This window comes from Cervus canadensis, chromosome 29 (assembly GCF_019320065.1).
Source record: "Cervus canadensis isolate Bull #8, Minnesota chromosome 29, ASM1932006v1, whole genome shotgun sequence".
In the NCBI taxonomy this organism is placed as follows: Eukaryota; Metazoa; Chordata; class Mammalia; order Artiodactyla; family Cervidae; genus Cervus; species Cervus canadensis.
The window spans coordinates 10,533,017-10,549,098 of NC_057414.1; the positions used below are offsets into that span (position 1 = coordinate 10,533,017).

Sequence of the window (16,082 nt, forward strand, 5' to 3'; positions counted from 1 at the left end):
CTGGCCAACTCTTATCTTATGTAATGCAGGTTAGTAGTTACTTCCTCCAGGAAGCCCACCTGGACCTCCCAGGCTGGTTTAGCATCCCCTCACCATCCTGGGCCCCCACCCCATGCCCTCTATGCTTCCCCATATCTCAACACTATCCCAACTCTGCAAACCACCAAGTGGGCACCAGAGCTGTGGAGACTGGGAACTCCCTGATGTCAAGGGTGGTGGGATTCGTCTCTGCATCCTGGCACCTCACTGAGGGCAGGGGACATAGCAGGTGCTCAGGAAATGTGTGCTGGAGAGGTGCTTGAAGTCACCACTAACTAAAGATCCAGCTGGGACGGGAGCCCAGGTCTTTTTGAGCCCCTGAGTCATCGTCCTGCCCCCTCCACGTGGGCCCCCGTCAGCTGCAGACATCAGCATCACCCTGCTCCCATCTGCCAGGCACAAGACAGTGATCTAACTGTGGCCCCACCTCTGCAAACCACTTCCTGCTTTTTTGGGCCTTGGCACTGTCTGGGGTGAGAGTCTGCACACGAACGACAACAGTGATGTGGGTGTCAGCATGAAAGTCAGGCCTGTGTCAGGCTCTGCCTGCCGCCACGCTGTGACTCTTTTTGCAGAATCCCTGCAGCTGCCCAGCACTGGTGCCCCTGGCCTCCGTCCTGCGGGCCCTGCGGGCACAGAGGAGCCTGGTGTAGGGAGAGGAGAGTCAGGCAGTCGTAAGGTCCTCCCCTTCCCCTCCTGCCTGCCCCCATTCTTCACCCATGCCGCCATCCTTGCAAGCGTCGCATTCTGTCCACCTGGAGAGCTCAGCCTCTACGCTGGGCTCGCTGCCTCCACACTCGCACTTACTACACTTTCTAAAATGCAGGAGAACGTGGTGATTTAAGAACAAGACTCAGAGCCAGAAGCCAGACCACTCAGTTTCTGCCTCTGCTGCCTGGGCAGCAGTAGGTGATTCTCTTAACCTCTCTGCGTCGCCTCATTTTTAAAAGGGGGCATACCTTCGTCTTCCTTCCTTGATGGCTCAACATGTGAAGGATCTACCTGCCGTGCGGGAGACATAGGAGACAACAGGTTGGATCCCTGGGTCCTCTGTAGGAGGGAATGGCAACCCACTGCGGTATTCTTGCCTGAAGAATCCCCATGGACAGAGAGGAGCCTGGTGGGCTACAGTCCACAGGGTCGCAAAGAGTTGGACACGACTGAGCTTGAGCACGGATGGACACGAACCTGTGTCTTAAGGTTGCTTTGAGGATTAGCTGTGGCGACGTGTGTAAGGTGACGTATATAATGCAGAACATTCCATGGGGCGGTTAGTGCTCAGTACATGTTAGCCAGCATTGTTATCATCTCTTGCCCTGCCTCAGACGCTTCAGTGGGTCCCCAGTGGACACAAAATGAATGGAGTTTGAGCTCCTATCACAAAGATCAAACTTTTTTGCTCTTTACCGTTTCTATTTCTTCCTGCCTTGAACACAGATAGACTGCTTGGGGGTGCAGCCACCATCCTGTAACTGTAGGAAAATGTTAAGGATGACAGAACTGTAAGGGAAAAGGAACCTGGGACCTTGATGACACTGTTAGACTGCTGTGCCAGCCTGGAATACTTTCCCCCAAACTATTTATTGCATGAAATGAATAAACCCCATGTGTGTTTAATAGGGGGAAAAAATCTTAGTTTCTATGCCACACATTCATGATTCTCCAAGAGCGGGTCCCTTTTCCTTCTGCAGCCTCATCTCTGACATTCTATCCCCTCCTGTGTTCCTTGAATTTATGTTCTAGTCATAGGGAACTCCCTGGGGTTCCTTCCATACACCACTCTGTTTTGAACTTCTCAACCATTGTTTGTGCTTTTCTCTTTTTACTTCTGTCTAAAACTGCCTGATCCACTCTCACCTAGTTTCTACCTGGCAAACTCCTATTCATCCTGCGAAACCCTACTCTGATATTAACTCCTCTGTGAAGATGGAACTGACTTCTCCACGCATCCTGGGCAAGTTAATTACTGCCTGCGGACAAAATTGAGCTCAGTGTCTGAGCTTGATTCCCCCTTCTGCCTCTTTCTAGTAATTCCAATCTCTCTGTGCCTCTGTGCCTCTCTCTTTATTCCTCATGAATAAAATAATAGGGTTTTGGGAATGTTAAATGAGATAATAAGCATCAGTCATTCAGAACAGCCAGTAGTAAATGCTTAGTAAGTGCTAGCACCCATCCCCTTCATCATTCTTATGCTACCAGTTCTCTCGTTCCCTCTTGCTCATACACTCTCAAGGGCAGGGGCTTTTTGATTCCTCTCTGGAGACCCTCCCCCCAGCATGGCGCCTGGCAACACAGAGTGGGCATCGGGAAGTGTGGCCGAATTTGCTGATGAAAGTCTGTTAGCAAGCAGAGCACGCTGTAGTCTCTCAGGCCAGGAAGAGGTTCCTGATCTGGAATCTTTCAGTGAGATCACAGGTGGAGCTTGTCTCGACCCGCATCACCTCACAGGAGAGAATCAAGGTATAAGTCCTCCATGGAGTGTAAAGGGCCCTCCAAACACAGTAGCACCGCTGATGCTGGAGACGCATGGCTGCAGTGTGCATGGAGCATGTCCCAGGGGAACCTGCTCCGGGGCTCCAGGCCCCTCTGGGTCAGGTCAGGCCCTGAAAGACTCTCCCTGCTCAGAGTGAAGAAGGCGTGTCCGATTCTCCTGTGTTGTCAAAGAAAAAATTAAGACAAACCTGGGTACCTCCGACGTTTCCTGGCTACATAGCTTAGATAAGTGATTTCAGGTCTTTGAGCCTGAGTTTCCACATCGCTTACAATGGGTTTGCGGCAGAGGATTGTTGTGAGGATCAGCTGTAACATCAAACGTGAAGCAGCTCGCACGGCGCCTGGCAGACAATAGATCCTCAGCTAGTTCCCTTCCCCTTATCCCTTTGAGGCTTTTCCTCCCCACCATCTGTACACTTGGGCCCAAGGACTTCCATTCTCCCAGCGACAGGACTTCGTTCAGCATGTGGTAAACCGGCTGGTTCTTGAGACTGAACATGCTGCTCTCACCCAGGATGGGTCCGGGAGCCCCCAGACGGAGGGGCACGTCTGCAGAGACAACTTGCTTTCCCTGGAGTGCAGCTCGGGCTGCAGAGATGACCCCATAAGGCTGAAGAGTGGTCTAGTCTTGTGTGGACACCGTCTGCAGGATCCTCACGTGGCCGCAGGCTGTGTAGCTCATCACGCTGAGCAGCTGATCAGGACTGCTGGCCCAGGGAGATCCTACTAGGCTCCAGCCCTGTTATCTTGGGTCCAGGAAAGGGACCTTCCAGGGCCTGCTAACCGGAGCCTAGGACCCCAACAACCAGACCACAGGGGTGTCTGAGCCGCCAGGGTGGGTGGAGAAGAAGGACCCAGAGGGTGACTGTGGGCTACCATTTCATCTCTCTGAGATTTGGTTTCCTTGTCTGGAGGTTAATGAAGATTCAATACAGTAAAGGCTGAGGTCGAGGGGAGTCAGAAAATAATACCTACACTCATGGTTTAAGTTAAAAATTAATTGAGACTTAGCAGAGTCAGATAATAACATAGCTGATCACTACTAGTTAAATGCTAGCACTGACTCAGCACTTAGTGTTTGCCAGTCTGTATTGTGAGCACCTCACAATATAGCTAAGTTAATCCTCTCAACAATTTCATGAGGTAGGTACTATCATCGTCCCCATTTTATGGATGAAGATGCCAATGGAAGTTTAGTTAATTTACCCCAAACCACACAACTAATAGATGGCAAAGTAGGACTGGGTCCTGGTAGCCTGGCTTCAGAGGCCGTGATCTTGATGACTCCACTGCACCAATGATGGAAGCTCGCTAAACCCTGCATTCTGGAATCAGAGACAGCCCTATGCATTCCCTGCAGGAGAAGAGAGGTTGGCTTTCGGGGGGCCATTCTGGGGGGCATGGGGCTGCAGGGCGGCGCAGACCCAGTTCTGTCTGCCAAGCCCACCCGTCCAACAGCTGTCCCTCCTCTCAGAGCATGTGTTAGTTTCCTGGGTCTGCTGCAACAAATTGCCACAAACTTGGAGACAGAACAACAGAAGTGTGTTCTCTCGCAGTTCTAGAGGCTGAAATTCTGAAAGCAGGTGTCAGCGGGGTCGGTCAGTCCTTCTTGAAGGCTCTTGGGGAGAATGCAGGCCTCTCCCATAGCTTCCTGGGTCCCTTGGCTTATAAGTGCGTCATTCCAGTCTCTGCCTCCATCGTCACCTGTTGTTCTCCTCTGTGTCTCTGGGTTCTTTACCATCTTTTCTAAGGACATTCTCATTGGATGTAGCATCTACCCTGATCCCACATGAGCTCATTAGATCTTTACCTTAATTATATCTGCAAAGATTGCAGTTCCAAGCAAGATCATATTCTGAGGTTCCCAGCAGACATGAATTTTGAGGGGAAGCTGTTCAACCTCAACAGAGAGGATTAAGTGAGGGTGCCGGAGAAGCCAAGAGTGTTCCTCTAAAGGAAGTTTCTCCATAAGGAAACACAATGCAGGAGATTTCTCTCATCTTAGTAAATATTAGCTTGGGTGCTTTAATGGAGATCAAAACAACATTGTCCAAAGCATAACAGATGCTTGTTTCTCTTGCATATAAAATCTCAGCTGGGGACATAGACAAGTTCTGCTTCATGCAGTTCTGCAGGGACTGAGGCTTCTCTGTCTTGTGACTCTACTGTGCCCCAGGATGTGACCTCAATTCCAAAGGCAGAGATGGCTCACTGGAGGGGGCCACACTTTAGCTGACAGGTAGTGAAGTAAGGAGTGGAGGGCAGCCAGTTTCCTCCTAAGGACACAGCCAAGAAGTTGCATGTAACACCTCTGCTCACACCCATTGGCCAGGTGTTAGCCAGTCATGCCTTGCTGCAAGGGGATCTGGGAAATCTAGTCTTTGGCTGTGAGGTCATGTGGACCAGTGAAAACTTAGGAGATTCTTTTTCTAGAAGATGCTGGATTACTGAGGGATGCTAGCATAAAGGATGGGAAGCCCCTGGAACTTCAACAAATATAATAGTTCAACAAATTATAAGTTTGATCTTCTGCCATGACATTGCTAATAACTTTTCATTGGCCTCGCCGCCAATAAACCTCTACATTGTCCATTGACTGTGTCACCTGTCATCACAGCAACCCGAATGCAGACCGATCGTGAGTCCATAATCCTAAGACAGTCCACTCCTTTTCACGCTCCTTAACCCGCCTCACAAAGTCCAGTGCTCTCCGGGCCCGTCTCCCTCTCCAGCTGGTCCCTGGACCCCAGATCACGGATCCCTAGAGCAGGGAGGCTCTCCAAGTTCCCTGTGTCTCCGACCGCCAGCAATCTCCCGTGTCCTAGACTCTGAACCCTGGGCGCTGCAGGCCCTGCCCATGCTGAGCAGATGCCTTCCTGCATGCTGGAGGAGTTTGGAGAATTTTCTGGCATTAGAGGGTGAAAGTCAAAACAGTCATTCCAAGAACATCTGTTCCTGAATGGCAAGCATAGCCTCTGCACGCCAGGACACATGCCTGCACAGTTCAGCAAGCTGGATGGTAAAGGGGAGCGGATGTTCTGGGAGTGAGGACTGAAGGACACCGCCGTGATGGAGGCTGGGCTTCCTGGAAGGGTGCTGTGCTGGGAAATAGGGAGTAATACGTGTCGGAGGTGAGTGAGGGCCCAAGGGAGTGACCACATGGAAAGAGGCAGTGAGTGCATGAAGGAAAAAGTGAATGAAAGGGTGAGCAAATGAAGAAACAAATAAGTTAGTAAATGAATGAATGAGTAGATGAGTAAATAAGTGAAGAAATTAATGAGCAGATGAACCAATGAATGAATGAATGTGTCTAATTTTGAGTGAATGAATGTACACTGGAGGAAATAAATATGAGTGAATGAGTGAATCATTATGAATGAGTAATTAACAAAAGAGATGATATGTGATAGAATAAGTGATTGAGTCTATGCTTGAGTGAGCCAGCAGTTTGATTACTTTTCTTTACTGGGCAGCAAGACTGGAATTGTGGGGCAAGACAGGAGTCTAGTCTAGCTGGAGGCCCAAGGTCAGGGCTAGCATGGCAGAGCCAAGGTTTCCAACCCTGACTGCCTTGTACCAAGGGGAATCTGTAGCCCCACTATGCTTTAGCTGGTGTGACTGTATTAATACTTTGGAAGGGAAAATAATCCTCTCTTTCTTAAAGAACCTTAACAAAATTCAAGTGCAGCCAGAAACACTTAAGTTTCTAGAGGGACTTTTTATTTGCGAAAATATGTTAAAGGTAGATTTTCTTTGGATCATGCATGCCTGCACATTTCCCAGCAAGTTCACAGAATGTCTTGAGAAGAGATGAGACAGGGCATCAGAGGATACAGTGTAAACTGCCCGGGTGCTGGGAGCAGAGTCCCTGGGTCCCACGTGAGCTGAGAACAACCTCTGGAAGCAGAGGGAAGCTGCAGCGCATGATCGTGTTGGGTTTGCTGGTAGGACAGGTAGTGAGACACTCTCTGCCTTTTCGCGGAGGTTGGGTGGGTTAGAATGTGCTGGTCAGGAAGTTTTGATGGCAGTTCATTTCAGCCAGGCCCTCTCCAGCACTTGCTGGGTCAACACTGCTGCAGATAGGATGATGAAAGTAATGTCCCGGGACTCATGGAGTTCAGAGCAGCAGGGCCACCAGACAAACCCACCAGTGTGAGATGGTGGAATCATTGTGGAAAGGAGAGGCTGTGTGACACCAGCGGAGGGAGGTCAGAGAAGGTGTCCCAGGATAGGGGGCTTAAGGCCTGGACCTTGGAAGGCAGTGAGAAGACTGACAGTCCAGGCAGACATGCAGCCTGAACTGAATCGTGGATCAGGAGCATAGTGAATGTTGGTGACATCCTCAGCTCTGAAAACGGCCTGGCTCAGCGCCAGGAAAGGGGCCTGCTGAGGTCCCAAGACGGGTCCTCGGTGAGGTGCCTCGTGAGCATTTGTGGGATGAATGAATGAAGGTATGAAAGGAGGAGACTCAAAGCAGGGAGGAGGAAGGAAGAAAGAGGTTCACTCCGAGTTGTAGAGCAGATTCTTGGAGCGCAGCCCAGGGCTTCAGAGACCTGTAGAAGGGAGCAGGTCCAGGGGAAGGCGCTGGTCCCTGGGTGCCCTGTGGTTATGCCCAGGTCAGCACCTGGCACGCAGCTGACACTTAATACACTTATTTTGAATAAATAAATGAAGGGCTATTCCCTGTGAGCAGGTTCTTGAATTTGTATCAGGATAAGACAGATCAGTTGACATCACATGAACGTTGGCCTGGTTACTGCTCAGCTCTTTTCTTTCTTTTTTTCTGTAACCTCAGTCTCAGTGGGGTTTACAAACTGGAACAGCCTTCAAGAGTGACCTATATGTTTCTGCTTTTGTGGGTGAGAAAACTGAGGCCCAGAGAAGGAAAGTGGCTTGGCCTTCTGCATTTTCCACTTCCGACGGGATCTAGAATTACCAAGGTTCTAGAGACCCAAATTCTGTTTCCCGTGATGCCAGTAACCGGGAGGCCTCACCGTCTCTTCTCTCTGACCTCAGTTTTCCTCATCGACATGAGAGATCTCTAAGGCCCCTTCAGGTCCTCCCCCCATTCATCTCATTCACCCCACAAATACTGAGCATCCCCACAAGTCAGGTTCTGTGCTATATCCTGGGCTAGACCAGAGGGAAGAATTCCCCAGACTCACTACAGGCCTCCACCTACATCACATCATCTTAGCTCCTGTCATATGATATATTTTTTTTTATGCTTATGTCTCTGCTGTTCTACTCTAAGCTTCTTGGGGGCATTTTGTGTGGGTGTGTGTGTGCTATCTTAAATTCTCCCTGGAGCAAGGCACAAAATTGACGCATAGATTAAACAATGTATTGATTGTTACTTTTTGGTACCCATAAACTCCTTTCCCTGTAAGCATTCACTGGAGATATTCATTGGAGACAGTCAAATAAGCAGATAATTTCACTAGGGTGAGAACTGCACCAGCAAGGGAAGCCCAGGGGATGTGGAAGCTCAAAAGATGGGCCCCTGATCTAGACAGAGGGTATTGAAGGCTTCCAGAGGAGATGAACTTCAGCTCAGTTTTCAAGGACAAGAAGGAATTAGGGGAGGATGAGGTGACGGAGACAAAGGAAACGGCATGTACAGAGTGCCTGAGGCCTGAGGGAGCCTTGCCCATTCGAGGATCTCCTGGTCATTTTTTAAAAATGTTTATTTGGTGGCATCAGTCTTGGTTGTGTCATGTGGGATCTAGTTCCCTGACCAGGGATTGAACCTGGACCCCCTGCACTGGGAGCTCAGAGTCTTAACCACTGGACCACCAAGGAAGTTCCATCTGTTGGTAATTCTTGATGATGCTGAAATCACACCCTTCGCCTCGCCCCTCCCCAGAATTTCCTGAGGACTATCTATTATGCACAGTAGGAACAATAGCTTGAAGGGAGCTCTGAGCTGTCCACTCTGACAAGCAGCTGGGGAAAAGCCCTTATACATAGGACTTTGAGAATGGGGCTGGGGTGCTGGCTTCTGCTACAGTGTACAGCTTGCAGGGCAGACTCTGAAGTCACTTCCCCAAGCTGCCGGACCACAGCCAGAGCTGAAGCCCCGTTGCCCCAGAGCCTGTGCATTGACTGAACACCCCTGGCTGGCCTTTCTTCTGCACAGGTGTGTGCCACGAGTCACAGCAGTTTGCACTTTTCTTGGAACTGAATCTCACCTCTTTGTGAGCAGTAGCTTAAAACTGTTTTTAGTATATGAACATTTTTGAAGTTGAATTAGTCCCCTGGTCAACACCGTGTGGGTCGGCTGGACTGGCTGGGAGGAGAGGGAGGTGGCGGATGGAAACGAGTGATGTGAGTCAGTGAGCCCCGTCAGGAGGCAAGTTCAGAAACCCAGAAGTGCCCCTAGGTACACACCTGCGTGGTCTTGTCCCAGGAAGAAAACTAAGGCCAGCATGTTCTTAGAGTAGGAAGGAGGAAGCGGAGAAGCGGGGAAGGAGAGAGGGAGGGAGGCGAGCTAGGCCACTCCTTTTGGAAATAAGCACCCACTCTTACTTACACATCAGATATTAAGAATAATCAGCAGGTTCCCAAGTGCTCCGGAGTTGATCTGGTTAGGTTGCTCTTGCTGAGGTTAATATGAGGAAATAGCATTCTTAAGCACCCATATTAACCTGTCTGTTGTTCTATGGACTGTGACAGCTGCATTTTACATCTTAATGGCTAACCATTTATTTCCCTCCAAAAAAGGGGCATTTTTTAGCCCATGAAGCAGGCACTCAAGGCCGGAAGCTTTACCCCTCGAAATGAATTTTGAGGCAGAATCTCCAGGCAGACACAAGTAGGGGCCACAAAAAGCCCCAACTCCTTCCAGGAGTCCCCCCCCCTTTTTCACCCATGCCCTCCAACAGACTCTCTCCCTCTTTAGAGTCTTCCCTGGTTCACCCCTCTAGACCTTTCTCCGGGCTTCTGTGGTCTCGGGGGAGTCAGATCACTCTCTGGGATAACAATGCATGGAAGGTTCCCAATGCAGAGAAAAGGCCTTGGGAGCTAGGAGAAAGAGCAGAAGGACCCAGCCAGACCAGCTTCGGAGAAGAAGAAGGATGTGAGCTGGGTCAGGGGAGAAAGATGAGGAGCAGTCTTGATAAGAAGAACAGCCTCACTTCAGTTCAGTTCAGTTCAGTCGCTCAGTCATGTCCGACTCTTTGTGACCCCATGGACTGCAGCACGCCAGGACTCCCTGTCCATCACCAACTCCTGGAGCTTGCTTAAACTCATGTCCATTGAGTCAGTGACGCCATCCAACGATCTCATCCTCTGTCGTCCCCTTCTCCTCCTGCCCTCAATCTTTCCCAACATCAGGGTCTTTTCAAATGAGTCAGCTCTTTGCATGAAGTGGCCAAAGTATTGGAGTTTCAGCTTCAGCATCAGTCCTTCCAATGAACACTCAGGACTGATCTCCATTAGGATGGACGGGTTGGATCTCCTTGCAGTCCAAGCCTCACTTGCATAGCGCCAACCCCACGCCTGACCTCGCTCATGAACTTAGAATATATTATTTAATCCTCACAACCACTCTTGGAGGGAGGCACAGCTATGATTCCTTTTTTTGAGTAAATGAGGAAACTGTAAAGGAGGCCCACAGATGTGAAGTCACTTCCCAGAGTAACACACCTCTGAGTGGAGAGGCCAAGGTCACACTGGGTGTTCGGGCTCCAGCATCCATGGTTTTCACCCTCAGTTGCGTATCCTGTGTAACCAACCTTTACGCTCGCATTCCTCCACCAAGTGTTGATTGAGCAGTGACCTGACGGTGTGCCGTGCAGCCTCCAGAGGCTGGGGTACACAAGTAAACAAAACAGACATGTTAATTGAGCGGCTGCTGTGTGCCTGCCCACCTGAAGACACCCCCCGCCCCTGAGGACATCCTGGTGACGAGACAAAAGTGGGTCCTGCCCCGCTCTAGTTGGAGAGGCAGCCGTTCATCAGCTATCATTCAAAGAAGCACAAGTGCCCTGCAGAACAGGTGGCAGAGACAACCTGCCCCCGGAAGTGATTCCCAGCCTAAGCTGACACCGAAATGGTAAAGGCAACTCCTGGAAGGGGAAACAGATCTTGCTCCCTGGATATAATGGCCTGAAAGATGTCTGGCTTGCGCAGAGCCAAGGGAACAAGGGGACAGACAGGAAGATACAGTCAGTGTATCTTTCTGTGACTTGGGAACAAAAACAGAATTTAAACTAGGAAGCCCTCGAGGGTCTGAATAAGAGCAACAGGTCATTCATTCAGTGTTTAGCATAGTTTCCAAAATTTTTCACACTCACCCTCTTTGGTCTGAAAGCAGTCTGGTGAAGTGGGTAAGTGTGGGTCAAGTCCCAACCTAAGTGATCAGAACACTGAAGTTCCTCTGAAATGCTCCCTAAGACTTGAAAGCGTGAGGATGAGGACCTGGTCTTCCTGCTCAGGGGCCGGGTGGGGAGGCAAATGGGGGAGAAGGCTTCGCAGGCCGTACACAGTGACAGCCTCGGTGCTATGTGACCCTGTGGCCGGGGTCCCCTCGCAGGCCGTGAGTGGAGCTGGGAAGTGTCGGGGAAGAAGAGAGTTTCCTCTTCCCTTCTAGCCAGGTTCTTCTGGCTGACCTGAGAATAGAATTGACATAAGACAGATAAGCAGGAGAAAATGGGAAGTGTAATTGCTATATTCATGGGCGAGGCCCAGGAAAACTAACTCACCAAAATGGTTGAAGGCCTCACCTTAAATACCATCTTCAGCTGAAGTTGCAAGAGAATATTGGGGATAGTGATTTTGGACTTCAAAGGGAAGGAAGGCAAATGGAGAAGAAAGAGAAACTTTGGTAAATAAATGTTCGCTGGGCCATGCAGAGACAGTGGGACAGAGTGTGGCCTCTGATCCATAGGTCCTGTTCTCCCCATCACCCCCAGTCCATACTCTTGTTTCAGCAAAAATAGAAATGTGACTTTTTCTTAAATAGAAATGACTTTTCTGATAGAAAAGGAAAATAAGAAAACAATGAACTGACTGGGGAAACAGCATAAACAGACCTGCTAGAGTTAAGCAATCTTGGTTATTCTTTTGCTATTACTACTAACAAACATTTATAGCTGGACTTGTCCTTCACAAAGCTAATTACTCTCTGACTCCATATGAATTACACTCTGCACCTGGCATTCTTTTCACTCTGCTTATCAGAAAGAAGGTCACAAGCCAGATAAACTTCAGAAAAGACCAATCCCAGTTGCCAAGTTGCCTGATGCCCACTGTGGCCATTTTGAAGTTTTGCACAAGAAAAATAAAACACAAGACCTTCATTAGTATATAAAACCTTTCCCTATTCCCCAGGGAGTGGGACACAGTTCTTGAGACTGTAACCTACTATGTTCCCTCTTTGCCTGGCAAAGAATAAAGCTCCTTTTTCATGTGCCTCCAAAACCTTGTATTTCCTTTTAGCGTCAGTGCACAGAGAGCCAAGATTTTGGCATCAGTATCTCTGGTGATGGCTCTATTTGGGGAACAGGCCCTCTATCTGAATTTTCTAGGCAATTAGGGGGAAGGTCAAAGTTTCTTCCTGAGTCTTTCGAGCCTCGATTGTTTTCAGTTTGAAATAATTGTCATACTACAGAGACATTTTGAGGGGATGGGTAGAAGACAGCAAGTTTTGCATCCCTGCAGAAGTGAAGCCGTCCAGTAATGTGCCTGGCATGTGGTCATTGCTCAGTGAATGCTCATTCCCTGCCTCTAACAAAGAGGACACAAGCATCACTTTGGTTTTGCACACCGCCTGGCCACCATCCTCACCTGTGTCGGTGTGTGTTTTGGCGGGTGTTTGGCACAGTGCGTGAGAAAGGAGAAAGTTGTTCACGTTCCTTGCCCACAACAGGATCCCTGTTTCCTAGCATCACAATGTTCCACCAGGAAAATATTGCGAAAGGTAAATGGATCGGCCTCTGCCTGGTTTCTGCAGAGGGAAACTCAAGGAGACAACTTTCCGACTTTTCCGCTGCCCCAGCCCTGGCACCCTACCACAGCATACTCTGGTGCTTTGGACAGGAGCATCCCTCATCAGAGAGAGCTACTTTGGGATTATTCGCTCAAGAAGAATCACTAACATTCACTTACAAAACCCTTTTGATACATTTTTCTCATTTAATTACCATGATACTCTTGTGAGGAAGATATGTATCTGTCAGCATTTTGTAAAAGAGACTTGGCATGGTTGTCACTCATGGCACACATACAACAAAACCTAAACAGTTCCTCTCTGACCCCCATCCAGCCTTTTCTTAGCCTTTTCTTGCTCCAGGCTTCGATGGTGGCTACTCGGAGACATCACAGCAAATGTTCCCTGCCCTTGGATGTTCTTGCTCATTGGAAGGATGGGTTTAGAACACCATTGCGGCCCCTGAAAAAATGAGCATGGATCCTTCATGGGGCGAGGTCGAGGGGAGTGCTATATTCTAGAAGTCTTGCTTCCCAGGCACCCCGAAGGCCAGAGTTACAGTCCCCTCTCTGTGGCACATCCATCAGACTTCAGTAGATGGATGCTGGCCAGCATCAAAATTATGGCATCGGAAGGGGCTGGAGGAGTGTGGCTGGCTCCCAGCCTCTTATTTTCCCATTCCACTGGAAGGTCGTGTTCATTCGAGCTTTCAAACCAGAAATAAATTATTATAATCCATTTGCTAATTACACCACGCTGAAGCTCGAGACGCTGTAAATTGCAGCCGTGATAGAGCTAGATGAAGTTTCGGGGAGTTTATTTTTAGCCATGCAGAGAGCACTCGGTTTCCTAGAGGCTTCGTTTGCAAGTCTAGGAGGGGACAGGGAAAATTTGTCTGCCCGGTCCTTTCTGTCCCATGACTTGGATGGAGTCGTTTAACCTCCCTTGCCCTCCTCAGTAAAGCAGGTGACTGTCATAGTTGATATTGAAGCACTGTCTGTCTCTAAGGTCTAACTCTCATTTCTTGACTATGGAAACTAGAATGTGTTCAGACATCATCTTTCCCTGCCTAGGTCATCCTGGAGAATATCAAAAGCCATCACCCCAGCATGTGAACTATGGGACACAGGCCTCAGAAACCTCAGGTTAAGTGGATGCATGGTCCCCCTTTCCTGATCTTTTCTTTTATGGTCAGTTGGAAAGAGGTAGAAGGATTTTGTATAGGATTTTATGTGCACTTTACACCAGCTGTGTCCACAACTAGGTGCTTGCCTTTGAGTGGCTGTTGAATGGCCTTCTCCATTCAAGGCCAGGGTCACCAGTTTCAGCTGGGCAGTCACACTTGAGTGTCTGTGTGCCAGGCACTGAATTTGGTTCTGAAAACATCATGAAGGTGAAGTGGGTGCAATTCCGAGCCCCAAGGAGACCAGCAGGGAAGGTAAATCAGGAAATGAAAATGTTGACATGCTTTTTGAACTGCAGTATTAGCCACGGATGATAAAAGTGCTGAGTGTCATCAGCAATGTCACAGACTCATTGTGGTGTGGAGGTCCTGGTTCATTCGTGCCTGTTGGGAGAGGAGAATCAGGGAAAGCTTTGGGGTTGAAGGAGTATTTGAGCCGGGCTTGGTGTGTCAATAGGATTTAGAAACATAGGGACTGGGTAAGGGAAATTGCACAGACCTGCTTTGGTAACCTTGGAAACCACCCTGACCAGATCACAGGGATGGCAGTCCCTGACCAGTCAGCATTCCCAGATACCCAGCAGAGCACATTTCTTCCCTAGATACCGTGACCTCCAGCAAATTTTCTTCAATTTTGACCAAACCATGATATGTTTTTTTTTTTTTTTTCAAAGGCTGAGCATAAAACATCCTGTGTTTGGATGCTTCTGGGTAAACAATCTTCTACCATATTTGTGTGGTTCTTGGGTGGATGGATGGATACGTGGTCAGATGGATGAATGGATGGTTTGGTATCATTATAGAGCTGCCACAGGAAGAAGATGGGAACAATTAAACTGGCTGGGCTTGTGGGAAACGTTACGGGATGAGGGCCATGTAGCTGAGCCTTGAACAACGGACGGACTTTTCTCAGCTCACAGTGCAGATAAAGGTCTTCCATTCCAAGGGCAGCAAAATGGAAGTATGAAGTGCATGACATTGTGGGAGAATGGTGAGTTCCAGGGCTTAGGAGGGGAGGATGAGTAAATGTAGTAGCTGAGAGCACAAGTTTTGAATTAGACAGATGGTGTTTTGAATCCCAGCTCCGCCACATAGTAGCTGAGCGATCTTGGGCAAATTATATTTCTTTTCTTAGCTTCTCCTTTCTCATCTGTTAAAAAAAAGAACAAAAAATGAGTATTAACAAAAACTAACCCCCCAGGTGGTTATTGTGAAGATTAAGTGAAATACTGTTTAGCACAGTGACTGGCATACACTTAATGTGCACTTAATAAATAGTAGTTTATGGTTCTTATTTTATTGAAACAATTCTAATTAAATCATGAAACTAATAATGTTATATACCAGTTTTGTGTCAACAAATAACAAATTATGAAAATGCCAATTGAAGCCACAGAATTGAAGAAAGAGGGAGCTCTTTACTCTTTCACATTTAAGGATGAGACAAAGAAGAAAGAACTAGCAAGAGGCAGAGAACATCCTTGCAGGTAAAGGAGAATCAGAAGAAATTGGTGTTGTCAATGCCAAGGCAGAAGGGTTTCCAGAGGAGCTGGTGATACTGCTTGGAGGGTGACCCAGGGAGGCCACTGCAGACTGATAAGTCTTTGGAATTTGCAGTGACAACATGATTATGATCTTAAAAAGAACTCTCCGGAGGTGGAGCCCCACCACAGTAATTTGTGGGGTGTGTGGGTGTGGGGGAAATAGTTTAGATGACTCTTTCAGGAATTCTCTCAGAGAAGCAGAGGAAGAACTTGGAGTGGGATGGAAGCAAGGTCACTGGAAAGGCTGAGTTAGAGGAAGACTATTTGAACTCAGTATTTGTCTTTCTAAACCCATGCCTCTGTTTGATCAATGTAACATCACTGTCCCCTTCCCAATTCTGATGCTCTGGTACCCATCCACCAACACTTACCCCAGCCCCTCTGTGGAGCTGTGCCTGCCAAGATTTTGCCTGGATTTGTTTCTTGTAATCACATTCTAAGAACAGTAGGAATTTAATGGTCTGTTGAAATAAAGCAGATAAGAAATGATGTTGGCATTGAGGGTGAGAAGGAGATAGATTTGAGAGTCAGCAAGTAGACTGAACTGAGCGGATATGAGTGAGCCGGCGGGGAGTCACGGAGGGGCCCTGTGGTTCCGGGGTGGAGGGCTGAGTGAACGGCCACACCAGCTGGTGGGCGTGTCCCTGCTCCACGTGGGTCCTTACCTCCACCAGCCTGGGCAGCCACCCACAGGCTTATGGAGACTAAGGAATCAAATGGGAGGTGTGGTCATCATTGGACTATTTCAAATGCTTTATAAATCTAGGCTATTCTTATTAATATTGTGATCAGCAAGAAACAGCGCATCTGGCTGTCTTTGTACTCTCTCTGTTTCTGTCTGCACAACCTCTTCATCAGGAAGTGTAATTCTAAATGGCAGGAGGGAACTAAT

General features: G+C 48.5%; 1 protein-coding gene across 10 annotated transcripts in view; it reads left to right on the forward strand.

Moving 5' to 3' along the window:
- TENM4 (teneurin transmembrane protein 4) overlaps window positions 1-16,082 on the forward strand; it is an 816,614-nt gene that overhangs the window by 314,736 nt on the left and 485,796 nt on the right. Inside the window, exon 1 of one of the 10 annotated variants that reach the window (XM_043452827.1) lies at window positions 11,818-14,637. The exons of the other annotated variants lie outside the window; for them this stretch is intronic. The gene's annotated coding sequence lies outside the window, so the exon portion shown is untranslated. Of the gene's footprint in view, window positions 1-11,817; window positions 14,638-16,082 lie in introns of those variants that run through there. 10 annotated transcript variants of the gene reach the window in all.